We start from the raw sequence: 23,846 nt of genomic DNA on the forward strand, positions 1-23,846 counted from the left end.
GGACAAAGTGCAAAACAAGAGCAAAGGTATGTTTCTAAGTCTTAGTACATTGGTTTTGTGTACTAATATACTTGTCTCAGTATTAGAAACAGAAAGAAGAAGAAAAGAGAAGAGTTGGCTGTGTACAGCCAAAAGGCTGTTTCGGTTTGGGGCACCGGACTGTCCGGTGGTGCACCGGACAGTGTCCGGTGCGCCAGGCTGCCTCGAGCGAAATGGCCGCTCTCGGGAATTCGCCGACGGCGTACGGCTATAATTCACCGGACTGTCAGGTGTGCACCGGACTGTCCGGTGATCCAACGGTCGGACGGGCCAACGGCCGGTCGCGCGATCTGCGCGGGACACGTGGCCGAGCCAACGGCTAGAAGGGGGCACCGGACTGTCCGGTGTGCACCGGACATGTCCGGTGCGCCAACGGCTCCAAGTCTGCCAACGGTCGGCTTCGCTATTTAAGGAAGGAAGTCGGGCACCGGACAGTGTCCGGTGTGCACCGGACTGTCCGGTGCACCCGACGACAGAAGGCAAGAAAGGCCTTCCAGATTTGCTCTCAACGGCTCCTAGCTGCCTTGGGGCTATAAAAGAGACCCCTAGGCGCATGGAGGAGCACACCAAGCAACCTTAGAGCATTCTTGATCATCCACACTCAGTCTTTGCGCATTCGTTTGTCATTCTCAGTGATTCGAGCTCCGTTCTAGTGAGAACTTTGAGATAGTCTTTTGAGCTCGATTCTTGGCCGTGTGTGTGCGCATTTTGCTGTGGATTTGTGTGTGTTGCTTCCCTCCCTTACTCCGTATTTCTTTGTGAATCTCAAGTCTCTCAAGCTTCGGATGTGGATGGATCATCAAGCTCGTTGATCTTCCTCGAGCCTTCGATCATGCACTCAAAACTTACAAAATTCCCGATAACTTCCTCGGGGGTCATTTTAGTATATCTAGGATTACCACGAATTAATTGAACTTGAGTGGGGTTAAGGAAAATGAGAGATCTTTGAATAACCTTAACCATTTCGTGGTCGTCCCACTTCGTGCTCCCGAGGTTGCGCACTTGGTTCACCAAAGTCTTGAGCCGGTTGTACATGTGTTGTGGCTCCTCCCCTTTGCGAAGTCGGAACCGACCGAGCTCCCCCTCGATCGTTTCCCGCTTGGTGATTTTGGTGAGCTCATCTCCTTCGTGCGCGGTTTTGAGCACATCCCAAACTTCCTTGGCGCTCTTCAACCCTTGAACTTTGTTATACTCCTCTCTACTTAAAGAGGCGAGGAGTATTGTTGTCGCTTGAGAGTTGAAGTGCTCGATTTGGGCCACTTCATCCTCATCATAGTCTTTATCCCCTACGGATGGTACCTGTGCACCAAACTCAACAACATCCCATATACTTTTGTGGAGTGAGGTTAGATGAAAACGCATTAAATCACTCCACCTAGCATAATCTTCACCATCAAAAGTTGGTGGTTTGCCTAATGGGACGGAAAGTAAAGGTGCATTTTTAGAAATGCGAGGGTAATGTAGGGGGATCTTACTAAACTTCTTACGCTCTTGGCGTTTAGAAGTTACCGAGGGCGCATCGGAGCCGGAGGTCGATGTTGATGAAGTGTCGGTCTCATAGTAGACCACTTTCCTCATCCTTTTGTGCTTGTCCCCTCTCCGATGTGGCTTGTGGGAGGAAGATCTCTCCTTCTTCTCTTTGTGGTGCGAAGAAGATTTCTTCTCCTTCCCTTTGTTGGAGGAGCTCTTCTTCTTCTCCTTCCTTTTGGTGCGGGATTCTTCCGATGAAGTGCTCCCGTGGCTTGTAGTGGGCTTTTCGCCGGTCTCCATCTCCTTCTTGGCGTGATCTCCCGACATTACTTCGAGCGGTTAGGCTCTAATGAAGCACCGGGCTCTGATACCAATTGAAAGTCGCCTAGAGGGGGGGGGGGGGGTGAATAGGGCGAAACTAAAATTCTCAAAAATAATCACAACTACAAGCCGGGTTAGCGTTAGAAATATAAACGAGTCCGCGAGAGAGGGAGCAAAACAAATCGCAAGCAAATGAAGAGTGTGACACGCGGATTTGTTTTACCGAGGTTCGGTTCTTGCAAACCTACTCCCCGTTGAGGAGGCCACAAAGGCCGGGTCTCTTTCAACCCTTCCCTCTCTCAATCGGTCCCTCAGACCGAGTGAGCTTCTCTTCTCAAATTACTTGGGAATCAAACTTCCCGCAAGGGCCACCACACAATTGGTGCCTCTTGCCTCAATTACAAGTGAGTGTTTGATCACAAGAAAGAATCAAGAAAGAAGGAAGCAATCCAAGCGCAAGAGCTCGAAAGAACACAAGCAAATCACTCTCTCTAGTCACTATGGCGTTGTGTGGAATTTGGAGAGGATTTGATCTCTTTGGTGTGTCTAGAATTGAATGCTAGAGCTCTTGTAGTAGTTGAGAAGTGGAAAACTTGGATGCCATGAATGGTGGGGTGGTTGGGGTATTTATAGCCCCAACCACCAAACTTGACCGTTGGCTGGGCTGTCTGTTCGATGGCGCACCGGACAGTCCGGTGCACACCGGACATGTCCGGTGCCCCAGCCACGTCATCAGTGCCGTTGGAATCTGACCGTTGGAGTTCTGACTTCTGGGCCCGCCTTGATGTCCGGTGGCGCACCGGACATGTACTGTAGAGTGTCCGGTGCGCCAGCATGGGCGTGCCTGACCTCTGCGCACGCTGGCGCGCAATAAATGCGCCGCAGGTAGCCGTTGGCGCCTGAAGTAGCCGTTGCTCCGCAGATGCACCGGACAGTCCGGTGCACACCGGACAGTCCGGTGAATTATAGCGGAGCGGCTGGAGTGAAAACCCGAGGCTGGCGAGTTACTGAGGCCGTCCTTCCTTGGAGCACCGGACATGTCCGGTGCACACCGAACAGTCCGGTGAATTATAGCGGAGTGGCCTCTGGAAATTCCCGAAGGTGGCGAGTTTGAGTTGCAGTCCTCTGGTGCACCGGACATGTCCGGTGCGCCAGACCAGAGGTGCCTTCGGTAGGCCCTTTGTTCTTTTGTTGAATCCAACTCTTGATCTTTTTATTGGCTGAGTGTGAACCTTTTACACCTGTAATGTCTATACATTTGGGCAAACTAGTTAGTCTGATAATTTGTGTTGGGCAATTCAACCACCAAAATTATCTAGGAACTAGGTGTAAGCCTAATTCCCTTTCATGGAGATTTCTCGCAAACGGGATATTGAAAGGAAAAGCAAAACACTGTGGTACTCAAGTTGGTCTTTGGACTGCTTGAGAGGGGTTGATTGCAACCCTCGTCCGTTGGGACGCCACAACGTGGAGTAGGCAAGCGTTGGTCTTGGCCGAACCACGGGATAAACCACTGTGTCACCTCTGTGTTTGATCTCTTGTGGTATTGTGTTTTGTTGAGACTCCTCTCTAGCCACTTGGCGATTATTGTGCTAACACTTAACAAGTTTTTGTGGCTATAAGTTTAAGTTTCCCAGGATCACCTATTCACCCCCCTCTAGGTGCTCTCAATTGGTATCGGAGCCGTTCTCTTCACAAAGGGACTAACCGCCCGAAGAGATGGATCCTAAAGGGAAGGGAATCGTGATCAACGACAAGGAGAAGGAGTCCTTCGTCAACGAGCCAAGGGATGACAAGTCCAACGACTCGGGCTCGGGTCACAGACGCAAAGATGGGAAGAAGAAGAAGACAAGACGCATCAAGGAGATCGTCTACTACGACAGCGATGAGTCTACTTCCTCCCAAAAGGACGACGACCACAACGACTACGAGAAAAAGAAACCGGTCAATTCGAACTTTTCTTTTGACTACTCTCGTATTCCGCATAGTTCAAGTTCACATTTGCTCTCCATTCCACTCGGCAAGCCCCCACACTTTGATGGAGAGGACTACGGATTTTGGAGCCACAAAATGCGTAGTCACCTATTCTCTCTCCATCCTAGTATATGGGAGATTGTAGAAAGTGGAATGCACTTTGATAGTTCCGATAGTCCCATGTTCATTAATGAGCAAATACATAAGAATGCACAAGCTACTACTGTTCTTCTAGCTTCTTTGTGCAGGGATGAATACAACAAAGTGAGCGGCTTGGATAACGCCAAGCAAATATGGGACACCCTCAAGATCTCTCATGAAGGGAATGACGTCACCTTACTCACCAAGATGGAGTTGGTGGAGGGCGAGCTTGGACGGTTCGCAATGATAAGGGGCGAGGAGCCAACTCAAACATACAACCGGCTCAAGACACTTATCAACAAAATAAGGAGCTATGGAAGCACGCGATGGACGGACCACGACGTCGTCCGACTGATGCTAAGGTCCTTTACCGTTCTTGATCCTCATTTGGTGAATAATATTCGTGAGAATCCCAGGTACACCAAAATGTCGCCCGAAGAAGTCCTTGGAAAATTCGTAAGTGGGTGAATGATGATCAAGGAGGCAAGGTACGTGGACGACGCCTTGAATGGACCGATCAACGACCCGCAACCTCTTGCTCTCAAAGCAACAAGAAGCAAGGAGGCGCTACCTAACAAGGTGGCACAAATTGAGGCGGCCAGACTTAATGATGAAGAGATGGCTCTCATCATCAAGAGATTCAAGATGGCGCTCAAGGGTCGCAAGGGACAGCCAAGCAAGACCAAAGCCAAAGGGAAGCGCTCATGCTTCAAATGCGGTAAGATTGGTCATTTTATTGCTGACTGTCCCGATAATGAAAGTGACCAGGAACTCGGGAGCAAGAGGGAAAAGAAGAAACATTACAAGAAGGCCAAGGGCGAGGCACATATCGGAAAGGAGTGGGATTTGGATTGCTCCTCCTCCGACTCCGACAATGAAGGACTCGCCGCCACCGCCTTCAACAAGTCGTCCCTCTTCCCCAACGAGCATCACACATGCCTCATGGCGAAGGAGAAGAAGGTATGTACTCGAGAAAGTACCACTTATTCTTCTAGTGATGATGATTCTAGTGACGACAATGAAATAGACTATTCTAGTTTATTTAAAGGTCTAGATAGAATTAAAATTGGCAAAATTAATGAGTTAATTGATGCCTTGAATGAAAAGGATAGGCTTTTAGAAAAGCAAGAGGATTTGTTATATGATGAACATGATAAATTTGTAGAAGCACAAAAATCTCATGCTTTAGAAGTTAAAAGAAACGAAATGCTTTCTTGTGAATTATCTTCTTGCCATGAGACAATTTCTAGCTTAAGGAGCATTAATGTTGACTTGAATGCTAAGATTGCTAGTAAATCTAACTCTTGCGTAGAGAATGTTATAACTTGCACTAGGTGTAAAGATATTAACATTGATGCTTATAGTGAACACCTAGCTTGCATTTCTAAATTAAATGAAGAGGTGGCTAGTCTTAATACCCAACTTGAGACTAGCAAAAGTGATTTTGAGAAACTAAAATTTGCTAGGGATGCCTACACGGTTGGTAGACACCCCTCAATTAAGGATGGACTTGGCTTCAAGAGGGAAGCCAAGAACTTAACAAGCCATAAGGCTCCCATCTCCGCCAAGGAGAAAGGGAAGGCCCCTATGGCTAAAAGTACTAAAAGGAACCATGCTTTTATGTATCATGATAGGAGACAAACTAGAAATGCTTATAGGAGTTATAATGCTTATGATGACTTTAACTCTCATGCCATGGTTGCTTCTAGTTCTTCCTATATGCATGATAGAAATATGTCTAGAAGAAATACTATTCATCATGTGCCTAGAAAGAATATTATTCATGCTTCTAGGAAAGTAGTGAATGAACCTTCTACAATTTATTGTGCTTTAAATGCTTCCTTTGCTATTTGTAGAAAGGATAGGAAAATAGTTGCTAGGAAGTTAGGGGCAAAATGCAAGGGAGACAAAACTTGCATTTGGGTCCCTAAGGATATTTGCACTAACCTTGTAGGACCCAACGTGAGTTGGGTACCTAAGACCCAAGCCTAAATTTGCCTTGCAGGTTTATGCATCCGGGGGTTCAAGCTGGATTATCAACAGCGGATGCACAAACCATATGACGGGGGAGAAGAAGATGTTCACCTCCTATGTCAAGAATAAAGATTCCCAAGATTCAATTATATTCGGTGATGGGAATCAAGGCAAGGTAAAAGAGTTAGGTAAAATTGCAATTTCTAATGAGCACTCTATCTCTAATGTGTTTTTAGTTGAGTCTCTTGGCTACAATTTGCTATCTGTTAGCCAACTATGCAATATGGGATATAATTGTCTTTTTACAAATGTAGATGTGTCTGTCTTTAGAAGAAGTGATGGTTCACTAGCATTTAAGGGTGTATTAGACGGCAAACTTTATTTAGTTGATTTTGCAAAAGAGGAGGCCGGTCTAGATGCATGCTTAATTGCTAAGACTGGCATGGCTGGCTGTGGCATCGCCGCTTAGCACATGTGGGGATGAAGAACCTTCACAAGCTTCTAAAGGGAGAACACGTGATAGGTTTGACTAATGTGCATTTCGAAAAAGATAGACCTTGTGCAGCTTGTCAAGCAGGTAAACAAGTGGGAGGAGCGCATCACAGCAAGAATGTGATGACCACTTCAAGACCCCTGGAGTTACTACATATGGACCTCTTCGGACCCGTCGCCTATCTAAGCATTGGAGGAAGTAAGTATGGTCTAGTTATCGTTGATGACTTTTCCCGCTTCACTTGGGTGTTCTTTTTGCAGGATAAGTCTGAAACCCAAGGAACCCTCAAGCGCTTCCTAAGGAGAGCTCAAAATGAGTTTGAGCTCAAAGTGAAGAAGATCAGGAGCGACAACGGGTCCGAGTTCAAGAACCTTCAAGTGGAGGAGTTTCTTGAGGAGGAGGGGATCAAGCACGAGTTCTCCGCTCCCTACACACCACAGCAAAATGGTGTGGTAGAGAGGAAGAACAGGACACTCATTGATATGGCGAGGACGATGCTTGGAGAGTTCAAGACCCCCGAGTGCTTTTGGTCGGAAGCCGTGAACACGGCTTGTCACGCCATCAACATGGTCTACCTTCACCGCCTCCTCAAGAAGACGTCGTATGAGCTTCTAACCGGTAACAAACCCAATGTATCTTACTTTCGTGTATTTGGGAGCAAATGCTACATTCTAGTGAAGAAGGGTAGAAATTCTAAGTTTGCTCCCAAAGCTGTAGAAGGGTTTTTGTTAGGTTATGACTCAAATACAAAGGCGTATAGAGTCTTCAACAAATCATCGGGTTTGGTTGAAGTCTCTAGCGACGTTGTATTTGATGAGACTAATGGCTCTCCAAGAGAGCAAGTTGTTGATTGTGATGATGTAGATGAAGAAGATGTTCCGACGGCCGCTATACGAACCATGGCGATTGGAGAAGTGCGGCCACAGGAACAAGATGAGCGAGATCAACCTTCTTCCTCAACAACGGTGCATCCCCCAACTCAAGACGATGAACAGGTTCATCAACAGGAGGCGTGTGATCAAGGGGGAGCACAAGATAATCATGTGATGGAGGAAGAAGCGCAACCGGCACCTCCAACCCAAGTTCGAGCGATGATTCAAAGGAATCATCCCGTCGATCAAATTCTGGGTGATATTAGCAAGGGAGTAACAACTCGATCTCGATTAGTTAATTTTTGTGAGCATTACTCTTTTGTCTCTTCTATTGAGCCTTTCAGGGTAGAGGAGGCCTTGCTAGATCCGGACTGGGTGGTGGCCATGCAGGAGGAGCTCAACAATTTCAAGCGCAATGAAGTTTGGACACTGGTGCCTCGTCCCAAGCAAAATGTTGTGGGAACTAAGTGGGTGTTCCGCAACAAACAAGACGAGCACAGGGTGGTGACAAGGAACAAGGCTAGACTTGTGGCAAAAGGTTATGCCCAAGTCACAGGTTTGGACTTTGAGGAGACTTTTGCTCCTGTGGCTAGGCTAGAATCAATTCGTATCTTGCTAGCATATGCTGCTCACCATTCTTTCAGGTTGTACCAAATGGATGTGAAGAGTGCCTTCCTCAACGGGCCAATCAAGGAGGAGGTGTACGTAGAGCAACCCCCTGGCTTCGAGGATGAACGGTACCCCGACCACGTGTGTAAGCTCTCTAAGGCGCTCTATGGACTTAAGCAAGCCCCAAGAGCATGGTATGAATGCCTTAGAGACTTTCTAATTATTAATGCTTTCAAGGTTGGGAAAGCCGATCCAACTCTCTTTACTAAGACATGTGATGGTGATCTGTTTGTGTGCCAAATTTATGTCGATGACATAATATTTGGTTCTACTAACCAAAAGTCTTGTGAAGAGTTTAGCAGGGTAATGACGCAGAAATTCGAGATGTCGATGATGGGCGAGTTGAACTACTTCCTTGGGTTCCAAGTGAAGCAACTAAAGGACGGCACCTTCATCTCCCAAACGAAGTACACGCAAGATCTGCTAAAGCGGTTTGGGATGAAGGACGCCAAGCCCGCAAAGACGCCGATGAGAACCGACGGACACACCGACCTCAACAAAGGAGGTAAGTCCGTTGATCAAAAAGCATACCGGTCCATGATAGGGTCTTTACTTTATTTATGTGCTAGTAGACCGGATATTATGCTTAGCGTATGCATGTGTGCTAGATTTCAATCCGATCCTAAGGAGTGTCACTTAGTGGCGGTGAAGCGAATTCTAAGATATTTGGTTGCTACGCCTTGCTTCGGGCTCTGGTATCCAAAAGGGTCTACCTTTGACTTGGTTGGATACTCAGATTCCGACTATGCTGGATGTAAGGTCGATAGGAAGAGTACATCAGGGATGTGCCAATTCTTAGGAAGGTCCCTGGTGTCGTGGAACTCTAAGAAACAAACCTCTGTTGCCGTATCCACCGCTGAGGCCGAGTATGTTGCCGCAGGACAGTGTTGCGCGCAACTACTTTGGATGAGGCAAACCCTCCGGGACTTTGGCTACAATCTGAGCAAAGTCCCACTCCTATGTGATAATGAGAGTGCTATCCGCATGGCGGAAAATCCTATTGAACACAGCCGCACAAAGCACATAGACATCCGACATCACTTTTTGAGAGACCACCAGCAAAAGGGAGATATCAAAGTGTTTCATGTTAGCACCGAGAACCAGCTAGCCGATATCTTTACCAAGCCTCTAGATGAGAAGACCTTTTGCAAGCTGCGTAGTGAGCTAAATGTCTTAGATTCACGGAACTTGGATTGAATTGTAGCATACATATGTTTATGCCTTTGATCATGTTCATTCTGCATTTTGTTGCTTATTGTGGTGCTCAAGTTGTACAAACATTCCCTGGACCTCACAAGTCCTTGTGTAAGTGATGCACATATTTAGGGGGAGTTGTGTTACAACTTGACCCTTTGAGACTAACCATATGCTTGAGTTTACTTGATTTAGTCTCGAAGGAGAATTGAAAGGGAAAAGGTGGACTTGGACCATGAAAGATCCACTGCACTCCGATAAGAGGGTAACTTATTCCAAGTTCATCTCATGAACTCTTATTGCCATTTGCTCTTAATTGAAGATTTTGGTGAGGCAATGGGGTTAACGGGCCAAGATTGATCCCGTTTTGGTGCTTGATGCCAAAGGGGGAGAAAATAAAGGCCAAAGCAATAGATGGATCAGCTACCACTTGAGAAATTTTGAAAATAGTAGAATAGAGCTTTTGGTTTGTCAAAACTCTTGCATTGTCTCTTTTGTCAGAATAGAGCTTTTGCATTGTCTCTTTTGTTAAAAGTTGGCCTCTTGTGGGGAGAAGTGTTGATTATGGGAAATAGGGGGAGTTTTTGAAATCTTTGATCAATCTCTTTTGGAATGACTCTCTTTATGCTTCAACATGTGTGTTTGACTTAGAGATAGAGATTTGAGTTTGATTTGCAAAAACAAACCAAGTGGTGGCAAAGGATGATCCATATATGCCAAAAATGAATCAAAAAAAATTTGAGTTTTATTCGAAGTGATTTTGCACTTATTCTAGTTGCTTTATGTTGTGTTGGCATAAATCACCAAAAAGGGGGAGATTGAAAGAGAAATGTGCCCTTGGGCCATTTCTAAGTATTTTGGTGATTGAGTGCCAACACAAGTGCTTAAATGTGAATTCATGGTTATGGATGGACAAAGTGCAAAACAAGAGCAAAGGTATGTTTCTAAGTCTTAGTACATTGGTTTTGTGTACTAATATACTTGTCTAAGTATTAGAAACAGAAAGAAGAAGAAAAGAGAAGAGTTGGCTGTGTACAGCCAAAAGGCTGTTTCGGTCTGGGGCACCGGACTGTCCGGTGGTGCACCGGACAGTGTCCGGTGCGCCAGGCTGCCTCGAGCGAAATGGCCGCTCTCGGGAATTCGCCGACGGCGTATGGCTATAATTCACCGGACTGTCCGGTGTGCACCGGACTGTCCGGTGATCCAACGGTCGGACGGGCCAACGGTCGGCCGCGCGATCTGCGCGGGACACGTGGCCGAGCCAACGGCTAGAAGGGGGCACCGGACTGTCCGGTGTGCACCGGACATGTCCGGTGCGCCAACGGCTCCAAGTCTGCCAACGGTCGGCTTCGCTATTTAAGGAAGGAAGTCGGGCACCGGACAGTGTCCGGTGTGCACCGGACTGTCCGGTGCACCCGACGACAGAAGGCAAGAAAGGCCTTCCAGATTTGCTCTCAACGGCTCCTAGCTGCCTTGGGGCTATAAAAGAGACCCCTAGGCGCATGGAGGAGCACACCAAGCAACCTTAGAGCATTCTTGATCATCCACACTCAGTCTTTGCGCATTCGTTTGTCATTCTCAGTGATTCGAGCTCCGTTCTAGTGAGAACTTTGAGATAGTCTTTTGAGCTCGATTCTTGGCCGTGTGTGTGCGCATTTTGCTGTGGATTTGTGTGTGTTGCTTCCCTCCCTTACTCCGTATTTCTTTGTGAATCTCAAGTGTAAGGGCGAGAGACTCCAAGTTGTGGAGATTTCTCGCAAATGGGATATTGAAAGGAAAAGCAAAACACTGTGGTACTCAAGTTGGTCTTTGGACTGCTTGAGAGGGGTTGATTGCAACCCTCGTCCGTTGGGACGCCACAACGTGGAGTAGGCAAGCGTTGGTCTTGGCCGAACCACGGGATAAACCACTGTGTCACCTCTGTGTTTGATCTCTTGTGGTATTGTGTTTTGTTGAGACTCCTCTCTAGCCACTTGGCGATTATTGTGCTAACACTTAACAAGTTTTTGTGGCTATAAGTTTAAGTTTCCCAGGATCACCTATTCACCCCCCCCTCTAGGTGCTCTCAGCTGGTAACCCCCATCAGCACAAAGCTGCAAAGGCCTGATGGGTGCGACTAAGTCAGGGATCGGTCCATTCGAGGGACTCGATCACGCCTCGCCCGAGCCTAGCCTCGGACAAGGGCAGCCGACCCCCGGAGGATCTCCGTCTCGCCCGAGGCCCCCCTCCAGCGACGAACATATTTCTGGCTCGCCCGAGGCCCTGTCTTCGCCAAGAAGCAACCCTGACCAAATCGCCGCGCCAACCGACCAAATCGCAGGAGCATTTAATGCGAAGGTGGCCTGACACCTTTATCCTGACGCGCGCCCTTCAGTCGGCAGAGCCGAAGTGACCACAGTCACTTCGCCGCTCCACTGACCGGCCTGACAGAAGGACAGCGTCGCCTGCGCCGCACCGACTGCAGTGCCACTTGACAGAGTGAGGCTGACAGGCAGTCAGGCCCGGCCTCAGGCACCATAGGAAGCTTGAAAGGGAATTAGGCTCACACCTAGTTCCTAAATAATTTTGGTGGTTGAATTGCCCAACACAAATATTGGACTGACTAGTTTGCTCTAGTGTATAAGTTATACAGGTGCAAAAGGTTCACATCTAGCCAATAAAAAGATCAAGTGTTGGATTCAATAAAGGAGCAAAGGGGCAACCGAGGGCACCCCTGGTCTGGCGCACCGGACTGTCCGGTGCGCCACCGGACAGTAAACAGTACCTGTCCGGTGCACCAGGGGACTCAGACTCCAACTCTTCACTCTCGGGAATTCTCGGAAGCCGGCGCGCTATAATTCACCGGACTGTCCGGTGTGCACCGGACATGTCCGGTGCTCCAAGGAAGCTCGGCCTCCTGAACTCGCCAGCCTCGGGTTCGCGCGGCAGCCGCTCCGCTAAAATTCACCGGACTGTCCGGTGTGCACCGGACTGTCCGGTGTGCCAGCGGAGCAACGGCTCTCTGCGGCGCCAACGGCTCCCTGCGCAGCATTAAATGCGCGCGCAGCGCGCGCAGATGTCAGGGCTGCCCATACTGGTGCACCGGACATCAAACAGTGCATGTCCGGTGTGCACCGGACACCCAGGCGGGCCCACAAGTCAGAAGCTCCAACGGCTAAAATCCAACGGCAGTGATGACGTGGCAGGGGCACCGGACTGTCCGGTGTGCACCGGACTGTCCGGTGCGCCATCGAACAGAAGCCTCCAGCCAACGGTCAAGTTTGGTGGTTGGGGCTATAAATACCCCAACCACCCCACATTCATTGCCATCCAAGTTTTCCACTTCTCAACCACTTACAAGAGCTAGGCATTCAATTCTAGACACACCCAAAGAGATCAAATCCTCTCCAATTCCACACAAACCCTAAGTGACTAGTGAGAGTGATTTGCCGTGTTCATTTGAGCTCTTGCGCTTGGATCGCATTCTTTCTTTCTCTTTTGCTCTTGTGATCAACACTCAATTGTAACCGAGGCAAGAGGCACCGATTGTGTGGTGGCCCTTGCGGGGAAGTTTTGTTCCCGGTTGATTGAGAAGAAGGGAAGCTCACTCGGTCCGAGGGACCGTTTGAGAGAGGGAAGGGTTGAAAGAGACCCGGCCTTTGTGGCCTCCTCAACGGGGAGTAGGTTTGCAAGAACCGAACCTCGGTAAAACAAATCCGCGTGTCACTCTCCTTATTTGCTTGCGATTTGTTTTGCCCCCTCTCTCGCGGACTCGTTTATATTTCTAACGCTAACCCGGCTTGTAGTTGTGTTTATATTTGTAAATTTCAGTTTCGCCCTATTCACCCCCCCTCTAGGCGACTATCAAAGCTCCGCTTCGCCCGACCCAGGGCTCGGACACGGGCTAAGCCCCGGAAGACGGCGAACTCCGCTCCGCCCGACCCAGGGCTCGGACTTGGGCTCAGCCCCTGAAGACGGCGAACTCCGCTCCGCCCGACCCAGGGCTCGGACTCGGGCTAAGCCCCAGAAGATGGCGAACTCCGCTCCGCCCGACCCAGGGCTCGGACTTGGGCTCAGCCCCTGAAGACGACGAACTCCGCTCCGCCCGACCCAGGGCTCGGACTTGGGCTCAGCCCCAGAAGACGACGAACTCCGCTACGCCCGACCCTAGGGCTCGGACTCAGCCCTGGCCTCAGCCGACAGTCTCTGCCTCGCCCGACCCAGAGGCTCGGACTCGACCACGGCCACGGAAGACAGACTCGACCTCGACCTCGGAGGAGCCTCCACATCACCCAACCTAGGGCACAGGCCGACCACGTCAACAGGAGGCGCCATCATCACCCTACCCCGAGCTGACTCAGGCTACGGGGAACAAGACAGGCGTCCCATCTGGCTCGCTCCGCCAGATAGGCAATGATGGCACCCCGCACGCTCCCTGACGACGGCGGCTCTCAGCCCCCTTACGGAAGCAAGAGGACGTCAGCAAGGACTCGACAGCCCCGACAGTTGTCCCTCCACCAGGCTCCAGCGCTCCTCCGACGGCCACGACACCACACGAACCGGGTGCCAAAACCTCTCCGGCTGCTACGATGGCATGTACTTAGGGCGCTAGCTCTCCTCCGCTAGACACGTTAGCACTCTGCTACACCCCCATTGTACACCTGGATCCTCTCCTTACGCCTATAAAAGGAAGGACCAGGGCCCTCTTACAGAGGGTTGGCCGCGCGGGGGCGAGGACGAGACAGGCGCTCGCATGAGGCCGCTCGCTCCCTCACCCGCGTGGACGCTTGTAACCCCCTACTGCAAGCGCACCCGACCTGGGCGCTGGACGAACACGAAGGCCGCAGGATTTCCACCTCTCTCACGCCCGCCTCCGGCGACCTCTCTTCCCCCCTTCGCGCTCGGCCTCGCGCCGACCCATCTGGGCTGGGGCACGCGACGACATTCACTCGTCGGCCCAAGGACCCCCCCGGTCTCGAAACGCCGACAGTTGGCGCGCCAGGTAGGGGCCTGCTGCGTGTTGACGAACAGCTTCCCGTCAAGCTCCAGATGGGCAGTCTCCAGCAACCTCTCCGGCCCGGGACGGTGCTCTGTTTTGGGAGTCTTGAGTTCATGTCCCTCGACGACAGCTACGACATGATACTCCTTCCACCGCCGTGCGACAGCGACAATGGCGGCCGACAGCCCGCCCGCCGGAGGCGGAATTGACGACATCTTCCCCGCGTGGTGGAAGAACAACATTCGAGCTCACCCTGTTCTCTCCCCCGCCGACGGAGGAGGGGGCGGGGCAACCAAGGCCAAGCAGAAGGCAGCGCCTCGTCGGCTGTCGAGCGGGTCGACGGCGCCAGCACCCCAACGGGGGGCGCGTCGGGCATCGACCTCGCGTTTGAGACGAAGACGAGCGTCGTCTCCCCGCGACACGCCAGTTTCGAGCAAACGGACGACGCTAGCACGCTCGCGAAAGGCTTGTTGGACGTCACCCTCGTACCTGAGACGACGGTGCAGTCAGTCCCTGACGTGACTTCATCGCCGCCCGTCGACCAAGAGGTACCGACCGATTCTCATCTCACGCCCCTTGGATTCAGCCTTGACCCGCCAAGCGGCTTCGCTTTGGCGGGCGCCCTTGTAGAGGTGAGTCCAAACCCTCTGGGGTTTCGTATGCGGTCACCTTGGGACCGGCTGACGGACGTCTCGACCTACGGGCCCTCTGGGTCCGAGGAAGATGACGAGCCCGACTTCTGTTGGGATTTCTCTGGACTTGGCGACCCTAGTGCCATGCGGGACTTCATGACCGCATGCGACTACTGCCTTTCCGACTGTTCCGACGGTAGCCGCAGCCTCGGCGACGAGGACTGTGGCCCAAGCCACGAATGTTTCCACGTCGATCTAGGGGTCCCTCCGAAGGCAACCATCTCAGTATGCCAGAGGACGGTGATCTCCCTAGGCCGGTGCCTCGCGTTGACATCCCACGGGAGCTAGCTGTGGTCCCCGTTTAGGCGGGGGGCCATGACCCACAGCTCGAGCAAATCCGCGGGGTGCGGGCCAGGCTTGACGAGGGAGCAGGAGCACTTGAGCCGATCCACCGGGACGTCAGGCAGGAATGGGCGGGCCAACCTCCGGCTGGAGAAATGCGTCATCTACCCCAGGGCTTCCAGCACCGCATCGCCGACGATGTCAGGATGAGGCCGCCACCCGCTTCCAGTGGGGTCGGCCAGAACCTGGCTGCAGCAGCAATGCTTCTCCGTGCGATGCCAGAGCCATCAACCACCGAGGGGCGGCGAATCCAGGGAGAGCTCAAGAATCTCCTGGAAGGCGCCGCGGTCCGACGGGCCAAGAGCTCCGCCTCCCAAAGGTAGGGGTACCCCTCGGAACATCATGTCGCGACTTCCCGATTCATGCGGGAAGCCTCGGTCCACACCGGGCGTACGCGCAACACAGCGCCTGCGGCCCCGGGTCGCCTCGGCAACAAGCTCCATCACCGCGACCATCGGGCCCACCTCGACGAGAGGGTGCGCCGAGGCTACCACCCCAGGCGCGGAGGACACTACGACAGCGGGGAGGATCGGAGTCCCTCGCCCGAACCACCCGGTCCGCAGGCTTTCAGCTGGACCATACGACGGGCGTCGTTCCCGACCAGGTTCCGACCCCCGACTACTATCACAAAGTACTCGGGGGAGACGAGACCGGAGCTGTGGCTCGCGGACTACCGGCTGGCCTGCCAACTGGGTGGAATGGACGATGACAACCTCATCATCCGCAACCTCCCCCTGTTCCTCTCTGACACCGCTCGCGCCTAGTTGGAGCACCTGCCTCCGGGGCAGATCTCCAACTGGGACGATCTGGTCCAAGCCTTCGCCGACAATTTCCAGGGCACGTACGTGCGCCCTGGGAATTCCTGGGACCTCCGAAGCTGCCGACAACAGCCGGGAGAGTCTCTCCGGGACTACATCCGGCGATTCTCGAAGCAGCGCACCGAGCTGCCCAACATCACCGACTCGGATGTCATCGGCGCGTTCCTCGCTGGCACCACCTGCCGCGATCTGGTGACCAAGCTGGGTCGCAAGACCCCCACCAGGGCGAGCGAGCTGATGGACATCGCCACCAAGTTCGCCTATGGCCAGGACGCGGTCGAGGCTATCTTTCGGAAGGACAAGCAGCCCCGGGGCCGCCCACCGGAAGATGCCCCCGAGGCGTCAACTCAGCGCGGCGCCAAGAAGAAGGGCAGGAAGAAGTCGCAAGCGAAACGCGACGCCGCCGACGCGGACCTTGTTGCCGCCGCCGAGTACAAGAACCCTCGGAAACCCCCCGGAGGTGCCAACCTCTTCGACAAGATGCTCAAGGAGCCGTGCCCCTATCACCAGGGGCCCGTTAAGCACACCCTTGAGGAGTGCGTCATGCTTCGGCGCTACTTCCACAGGGCCAGGCCACCCGCGGAGGGTGGCAGGGCCCGCGACGACGACAAGAAGGAAGATCACCTGGCAGGAGAGTTCCTCGAGGTCCGCGACTGCTTCATGATCTACAGCAGGCAAGCAGCGAACGCCTCGGCTCGGCACCGCAAGCAAGAGCGTCGGGAGGTCTGTTCGGTGAAGGTGGCGGCGCCAGTCTACCTAGACTGGTCCGACAAGCCCATCACCTTCGACCAAGCCGACCACCCCGACCACGTGCCAAGCCCGGGGAAATACCCGCTCGTCGTCGACCCCGTCGTCGGCGACGTCAGGCTCACCAAGGTCCTCATGGACGGAGGCAGCAGCCTCAACATCATCTACGCCGAGACCCTCGGGCTCCTGCGTGTCGATCTGTCCTCGGTCCGGGCAGGCGATGCGCCTTTCCATGGGATCATCCCCGGGAAGCGCGTCCAGCCCCTCGGACAACTCGACCTTCCCGTCTGCTTCGGAACACCCTCCAACTTCCGAAGGGAGACCCTGACGTTCGAGGTGGTCGGGTTCCGAGGAACCTACCACGCGGTACTGGGAAGGCCATGCTACGCGAAGTTCATGGTCGTCCCCAACTACACCTACCTCAAGCTCAAGATGCCGGGCCCCAACGGGGTCATCACCGTCGGCTCCACGTACAAACACACGTTCGAATGTGACGTGGAGTACGCCGAGGCCCTCGCTGAGTCCGAGGCCCTCATCGCCGACCTAGAGAGCCCCTCTAAGGATGTGCCAGACGTGAAGCGTCATGCCGGCAACTTCGAGCCAGCGGAGACGGTTAAGTCTGTCCCCCTCGACCCCAGCAGCGACGCCTCCAAGCAAGTCCGGATCGGCTCCGAGCTCGATCCCAAATAGGAAGCAGTGCTCGTCGACTTCCTCCGCGCGAACGCCGACGTCTTCGCGTGGAGTCCCTCGGACATGCCCGGCATACCGAGGGATGTCGCCGAGCACTCGCTGGATATCCGAGCCGGAGCCCGACCCGTCAAGCAGCCTCTGCGCCGATTCGACGAGGAAAAGCGCAGAGCCATAGGCGAGGAGATCCACAAGCTAATGGCCGCAGGGTTCATCAAAGAGGTATTCCATCCCGAATGGATTGCCAACCCTGTGCTTATGAGAAAGAAAGGAGGGAAATGGTGGATGTGTGTAGACTACATTGGTCTAAACAAAGCATGTCCGAAGGTTCCCTACCCTCTGCCTCGCATCGATCAAATCGTGGATTCCACTGCTGGGTGCGAAACCCTGTCTTTCCTCGATGCCTACTCAGGGTATCACCAAATCAGGATGAAAGAGTCCGACCAGCTCACGACTTCTTTCATCACACCCTTCGGCATGTACTGCTATGTCACCATGCCGTTCGGCTTGAGGAATGCGGGTGCGACGTACCAGCGGTGCATGAACCATGTGTTCGGCGAACACATTGGCCAGACGGTCGAGGCCTACGTCGATGACATCGTAGTCAAGACAAGGAAAGCCTCCGACCTCCTTTCCGACCTTGAAGTGACATTCCGATGTCTCAAGGCGAAAGGCGTGAAGCTCAATCCCGAAAAGTGTGTCTTCGGGGTACCCCGAGGCATGCTCTTGGGGTTCATCGTCTCCGAACGGGGCATCGAAGCCAACCCGGAGAAGATCGCAGCCATCACCGGCATGGGGCCCATCAAGGACTTGAAGGGCGTACAGAGGGTCATGGGATGTCTCGCGGCTCTGAGCCGCTTCATCTCATGCCTCGGCGAAAGAGGTCTGCCTCTGTACCGCCTCTTAAGGAAGGCCGAGTGCTTCACTTGGACCCCTGAGGCCGAGGAAGCCCTCGGGAACCTGAAGGCGCTCCTCACGAATGCGCCTGTCTTGGTGCCCCTAGCTGCCGGAGAAGCCCTCTTGATCTACGTCGCCGCGACCACTCAGGTGGTTAGCGCCGCGATTGTGGTTGAGAGGCAAGAAGAGGGGCATGCATTGCCCGTTCAGAGGCCAGTCTACTTCATCAGTGAGGTACTGTCCGAAACCAAGATCCGCTACCCATAAGTTCAGAAGCTGCTGTACACAGTGATCCTGACGCGGCGGAAGCTGCGACACTACTTCGAGTCTCATCCGGTAACTGTGGTGTCATCCTTCCCCCTAGGGGAGATCATCCAGTGCCGAGAGGCCTCAGGTAGGATCGCAAAGTGGGCGGTGGAAATCATGGGCGAAACAATCTTGTTCGCCCCTCGGTAGGCCATCAAGTCCCAGGTCTTGGCGGACTTCGTGGCTGAATGGGTCGACACCCAGCTCCCAACTGCTCCGATCCAACCAGAGCTCTGGACCATGTTTTTCGACGGGTCGCTGATGAAGACAGGAGCCGGCGCATGCCTACTCTTCATGTCGTCCCTCGGGAAGCACCTACGCTACGTGCTACGCCTCCATTTCCCGGCGTCCAACAATGTGGCTGAGTACGAGGCTCTGGTCAACGGGTTGCGGATCGCCATCGAGCTAGGGGTCCGACGCCTCGACGCTCGCGGTGACTCGCAGCTCGTCATCGACCAAGTCATGAAGAACTCCCACTGCCGCGACCCGAAGATGGAGGCCTACTGCGATGAGGTTCAGCGCCTTGAAGACAAGTTCTACGGGCTCGAGCTCAACCACATCGCCCGGCGCTACAACGAGACTGCGGACGAGCTGGCTAAAATAGCCTCGGGGCGAACAACGGTTCCCCCGGACGTCTTCTCCCGAGACCTGCATCAACCCTCCATCAAGATCAACGACACGCCCGAGCCCGAGGCACCCTCGGCTCAGTCCGAGGCATCCTCGGCACGGCCCGAGGCACCCTCGGTTTAGCCCGAGGCACCCTCGGCACCCGAGGGTGAGGCACTGCGCGTCGAGGAGGAGCGAAGCGGGGTCACGCCTAATCAAAACTGGCAGACCCCGTACCTGAAATATCTCCACCGAGGAGAGCTAACCCTCGACCGAGCCGAGGCTCGGCGGTTGGCGCGACGCGCCAAGTCGTTCGTCTTGCTGGGAGATGGGAAGGAGCTCTACCACCGCAGCCCCTCAGGCATCCTCCAGCGATGCATCTCCATCGCCGAAGGTCAGGAACTCCTACAAGAGATACACTCGGGGGCTTGCGGCCATCACGCAGCACCTCGAGCCCTTGTTGGAAACGCCTTCCGACAAGGTTTCTACTGGCCGACGGCGGTGGCCGACGCCACTAGAATTGTCCGCACCTGCGAAGGGTGTCAATTCTACGCAAGGCAGACCCACCTGCCTGCTCAGGCTCTGCAGACGATACCCATCACCTGGCCTTTTGCTGTGTGGGGTCTGGACCTCGTCGGCCCCTTGCAGAAGGAACCCGAGGGCTACACGCACCTGCTGGTCGCCATCGACAAATTCTCCAAGTGGATCGAAGTCCGACCCCTAAACAGCATCAGGTCCGAGCAGGCGGTGGCGTTCTTCACCAACATCATCCACCGTTTCGGGGTCCCGAACTCCATCATCACCGACAATGGCACCCAGTTCACCAGCAGAAAGTTCCTGGACTTCTGCGAGGATCACCACATCCGGGTGGACTGGGCCGCCGTGGCTCACCCCATGACGAATGGGCAAGTAGAACGTGCCAACGGCATGATCCTACAAGGACTCAAGCCTCGGATCTACAACAACCTCAACAAGTTCGGCAAGCGATGGATGAAGGAACTCCCCTCGGTGGTCTGGAGCCTGAGGACAACGCCGAGCCGAGCCACGGGCTTCACGCCGTTCTTTCTAGTCTATGGGGTCGAGGCCATCTTGCCCACAGACTTAGAATACGGTTCCCCGAGGACGAGGGCCTACGCCGACCAAAGCAACCAAGCTAGTCGAGAAGACTCGCTGGACCAGCTGGAAGAGGCTCGGGACAAGGCCTTACTACACTCGACGCGGTACCAGCAGTCCCTGCGACGCTACCACGCCCGAGGGGTCCGGTCCCGAGACCTCCAGGTGGGTGACCTGGTGCTTCGGCTGTGACAAGACGCCTGAGGGCGACACAAGCTCACGCCTCCCTGGGAAGGGCCATTCGTCATCGCCAAAGTTCTGAAGCCCGGAACATACAAGCTGGCCAACAGCCAAGGCGAGGTCTACAGCAACGCTTGGAACATCCAACAGCTACGTCGCTTCTACCCTTAAGATGTTTTCAAGTTGTTCATATACCTCGCTCCCATGCAAAGTTTAGTCATCAAGGAAGGGTCAGCCTTGCCTCGGCAAAGCCCGATCCTCCCTCGGGGGCTAAAAGGGGGGAACCCCCTCTGCGTTGATTTTTTTCCTCGAAAAAAGATCCTTTCTGCCAGAATGTCTTTCGTGCTTTTCGACTACTTCGAAAGTGGATCCTGAAAACGACGGAGTACACGTAAGCAGCCAAGGCTGACCGAGCCGAGGGACTCCTACGCCTCCGGGATATGGATACCTCACTCATCACCTTCTGCGATAAGTAACTCACGCTCGGATAAGTGATTCTGCGGACTGAACAAGTCTTCACGTTCGAAAGCTCATCTGCCGAAGCGGTTCTTCGGGCCTTCTCGACTACGTCGATGACAGAACCCCATGGACAGGCAAGAGCGCGCGTAAGCGGCAAGGCCGACCGAGCCGAGGGATTCCTACGCCTCTGGGATACGGATACCTCACTCATCACCTTCCGTGAAAAGCAACTCCCGCTCGCACAGACAATTCTGTTACCGACGAAAAAGTCCAGATACTCGAAACAAGAGGAAAAGAAGCACAGCTTTACAACACGGCGAGGGTGTGTTTGGGCCTCGGCGGCCGCAAAAAACACACACTACAAGATAATCCGATCCTGCAGGCTCGGATCATGACGGTTGAAGGGAGCAGCAGCACCCTCGGCGTCGACTACACCTTCGGCGAGGTCCGACCTAGCCTCGGACGACGACGCGGTCTGAGGGTCTCCACTCCGAAGGACGACGTCATCGCCAAGCCCGGGCCATCGCCGCTAGGGTCTTCTCCGAGAATCCAGCCCGAGCAGGCGGCTCGGCTGGTCACCCCGAGGCCTCGGCCAGCTGTCCTCCGAGGACATCAGCCCGGCCCGAGGCCTCGGCAGATCAATTCGGCGTCGGTCCCGCTAACGGACGACCCGGCCAGGCTCCGGCCGACCAAGTCTTCTTTGTCGAGCCTACTCTGCCTCTGTCCATGCTGACACCGCTACCCCTGGCCTCGGCTCATCGAAGAGCGGCCGAGGGGTTCCTTTAACTAAGCAAGAGAAGCCTCGGACAACAAGGCTGACCGAGCCGAGGGACTCCTACGCCTCCGGGATACGGATACCTCACTCGTCACCTTTACACGGGGCAACTCACGCTTGGTGAAGCGGTTCAGACAACCAACAGGCGAGTCTTAGTGCTCGGAAATGAGGAAAAAATACATACATGTTCAGGCCTCGACAGCCACAATGAACAAAAACACTGGCATTCAAAGTGCCATTACAAACGGAACTCCGGTTCCACCTCCGCAGGTACGAACAACCCCACTCGATGGGGGGGGCCTGCGGAGCAACAGAAGACCGACGAACGGCACGCCGTCACCCGCTCCAGCAGCGGCGACGACGACGACTTCTGCTCCGGGGGGCGAACAGCGGCAGCGATGACCTCAGGGCGGATGCTGCTGCCAGGAGGCCCCCGCCCATGCCCAAACTCGTGAGGCAAGGACGGGCAGAAGGCCGTAGAGTTGGAGGTCGGTCCGTAGGCGGCCCCGGCTATCTCGTCGGCGGAAGAACCTCTTCCAGCTGCCGTGGCGGAAGCCGGCGCCGAGAGCGGCTCCGAAGCCACTCGAGTCCGAGAGCCAGGCACGCGGCAGCTGCCAGCGCCACGGACAGCAACCGCCCTTCCCCCCGATCACTGAGGGAAGGAGCGGGCCACCGCCCACGCAGGGGCCGACCCCAACTCGACACTCTCCCCTCCCCAGCACTGGTGATGAAAATTGTTGAGGCTGAGGGAGGGGCAGAGGCCGCGGCCCGGCTTGCTTTCCCCCGCCATCAAACTGGAGGTCACCATCTTGGGTGACCGCCGGCGGAGGGGTGCAACCGGGCTGCATGATGAAAACCTTTGAAGCCGAACGATGGCTGAAAGGTACCAACTCCCACGGAGTTGCGTTCCTCCAACGACAAGGCTGAAGGAATGCGGGCGTCCCCCATCCGGGGGCTCGGAAGGTGGAAAGACACGATGCATAAGGGAGCGCGAAGACATGGTCGCCTTTCGAGGAGGTCACCCTCCTTTTAAAGGCGACTCTCCCTACTCGCGCCCCCAGCCATCACGGGCTGAGTCTTCTCCAGCACGCTCCAAGGTCCTCCCCCAACGGCGCGGGGGCTGGGCCCCACGCGTCATGCAAGCCGGCCCAGGGCGGAAGAAGCCAAACCGCCGCGCGCGGTGCATGCAACCGTCCAGCAGTTACAAGCGTCCCTCCACTTTCGCCCAGACCAGCGGGTGAAAGGGCGGGCAGCCATGCAGGCGGCATGCAACCGCGCCAAGTGGGTGCACCTCTCCGACTTCCAGCGCGCCCAGCATGGAAGCCTAGGCCCACGCGTCATGCAACCGGTGCGCCGGATGCTACGTGCGAGCAACTGCACCGCCACTCGCGCCACTGCCACGCCTCCTCGACTGCGGAACCAGTACCGCGACTCGAGGCAACCCAACGCACGACCCAGCGGCGCCAGCCTGGCGCGACGGTCAATGCGGCCAAAAATGGGCCGGTAGTAATGGCGGTGGCAGGCGGGCAGGAGCAGCGGTCACGTCGTCAGCCAAGCTTACGTCCCATCCGGGGGCAGCGAGAGAGCCCTCCCTCACGGCGTGAAGACGACGCGCCCGTGTTCTGTTCCTCGAACAGCTCGTGCACGCGCAATGGCCGCCCCGCGAACCGCACGCCTCGTCGCATTAACTCCGCGGCACGACAGGCGGCGCCCCTGGCAGGAGAAGCAAGCGACGCTTCGCCTTCGCCATAATGACCGCGTCAAAAAAGGTACGCCACGTCATTCGATTTCGTATCCTTATCCTTTTCCTCTTTCTCTCTTTTACAACAGGGACTGGGAAAGGGGGATACCCCGAAAAGGATCCTTCCCCGTGAAGGAACCGGGCTCCGAGCCTCCCTACTGATCAGAGGTTCGAAGGCTGGCCCCTTGGAAGGGTTCAACAGCCGCCTCAGAGCACGTGGGCTCCACACCCACTACTGGTCAGAGGTTCGAAGGCCGGCCCCTCGGAAGGGTTCAACGACCGCCTCAGGCTACTCGGGCTCCGCGCCCACTACTGATCAGGGGTTCAAAGGCTGGCCCCCGAAGGGTTCATAGCCGCC

The sequence above is a fragment of the Zea mays genome, chromosome 6 (assembly GCF_902167145.1).
Source record: "Zea mays cultivar B73 chromosome 6, Zm-B73-REFERENCE-NAM-5.0, whole genome shotgun sequence".
Lineage (NCBI taxonomy): Eukaryota > Viridiplantae > Streptophyta > Magnoliopsida > Poales > Poaceae > Zea > Zea mays.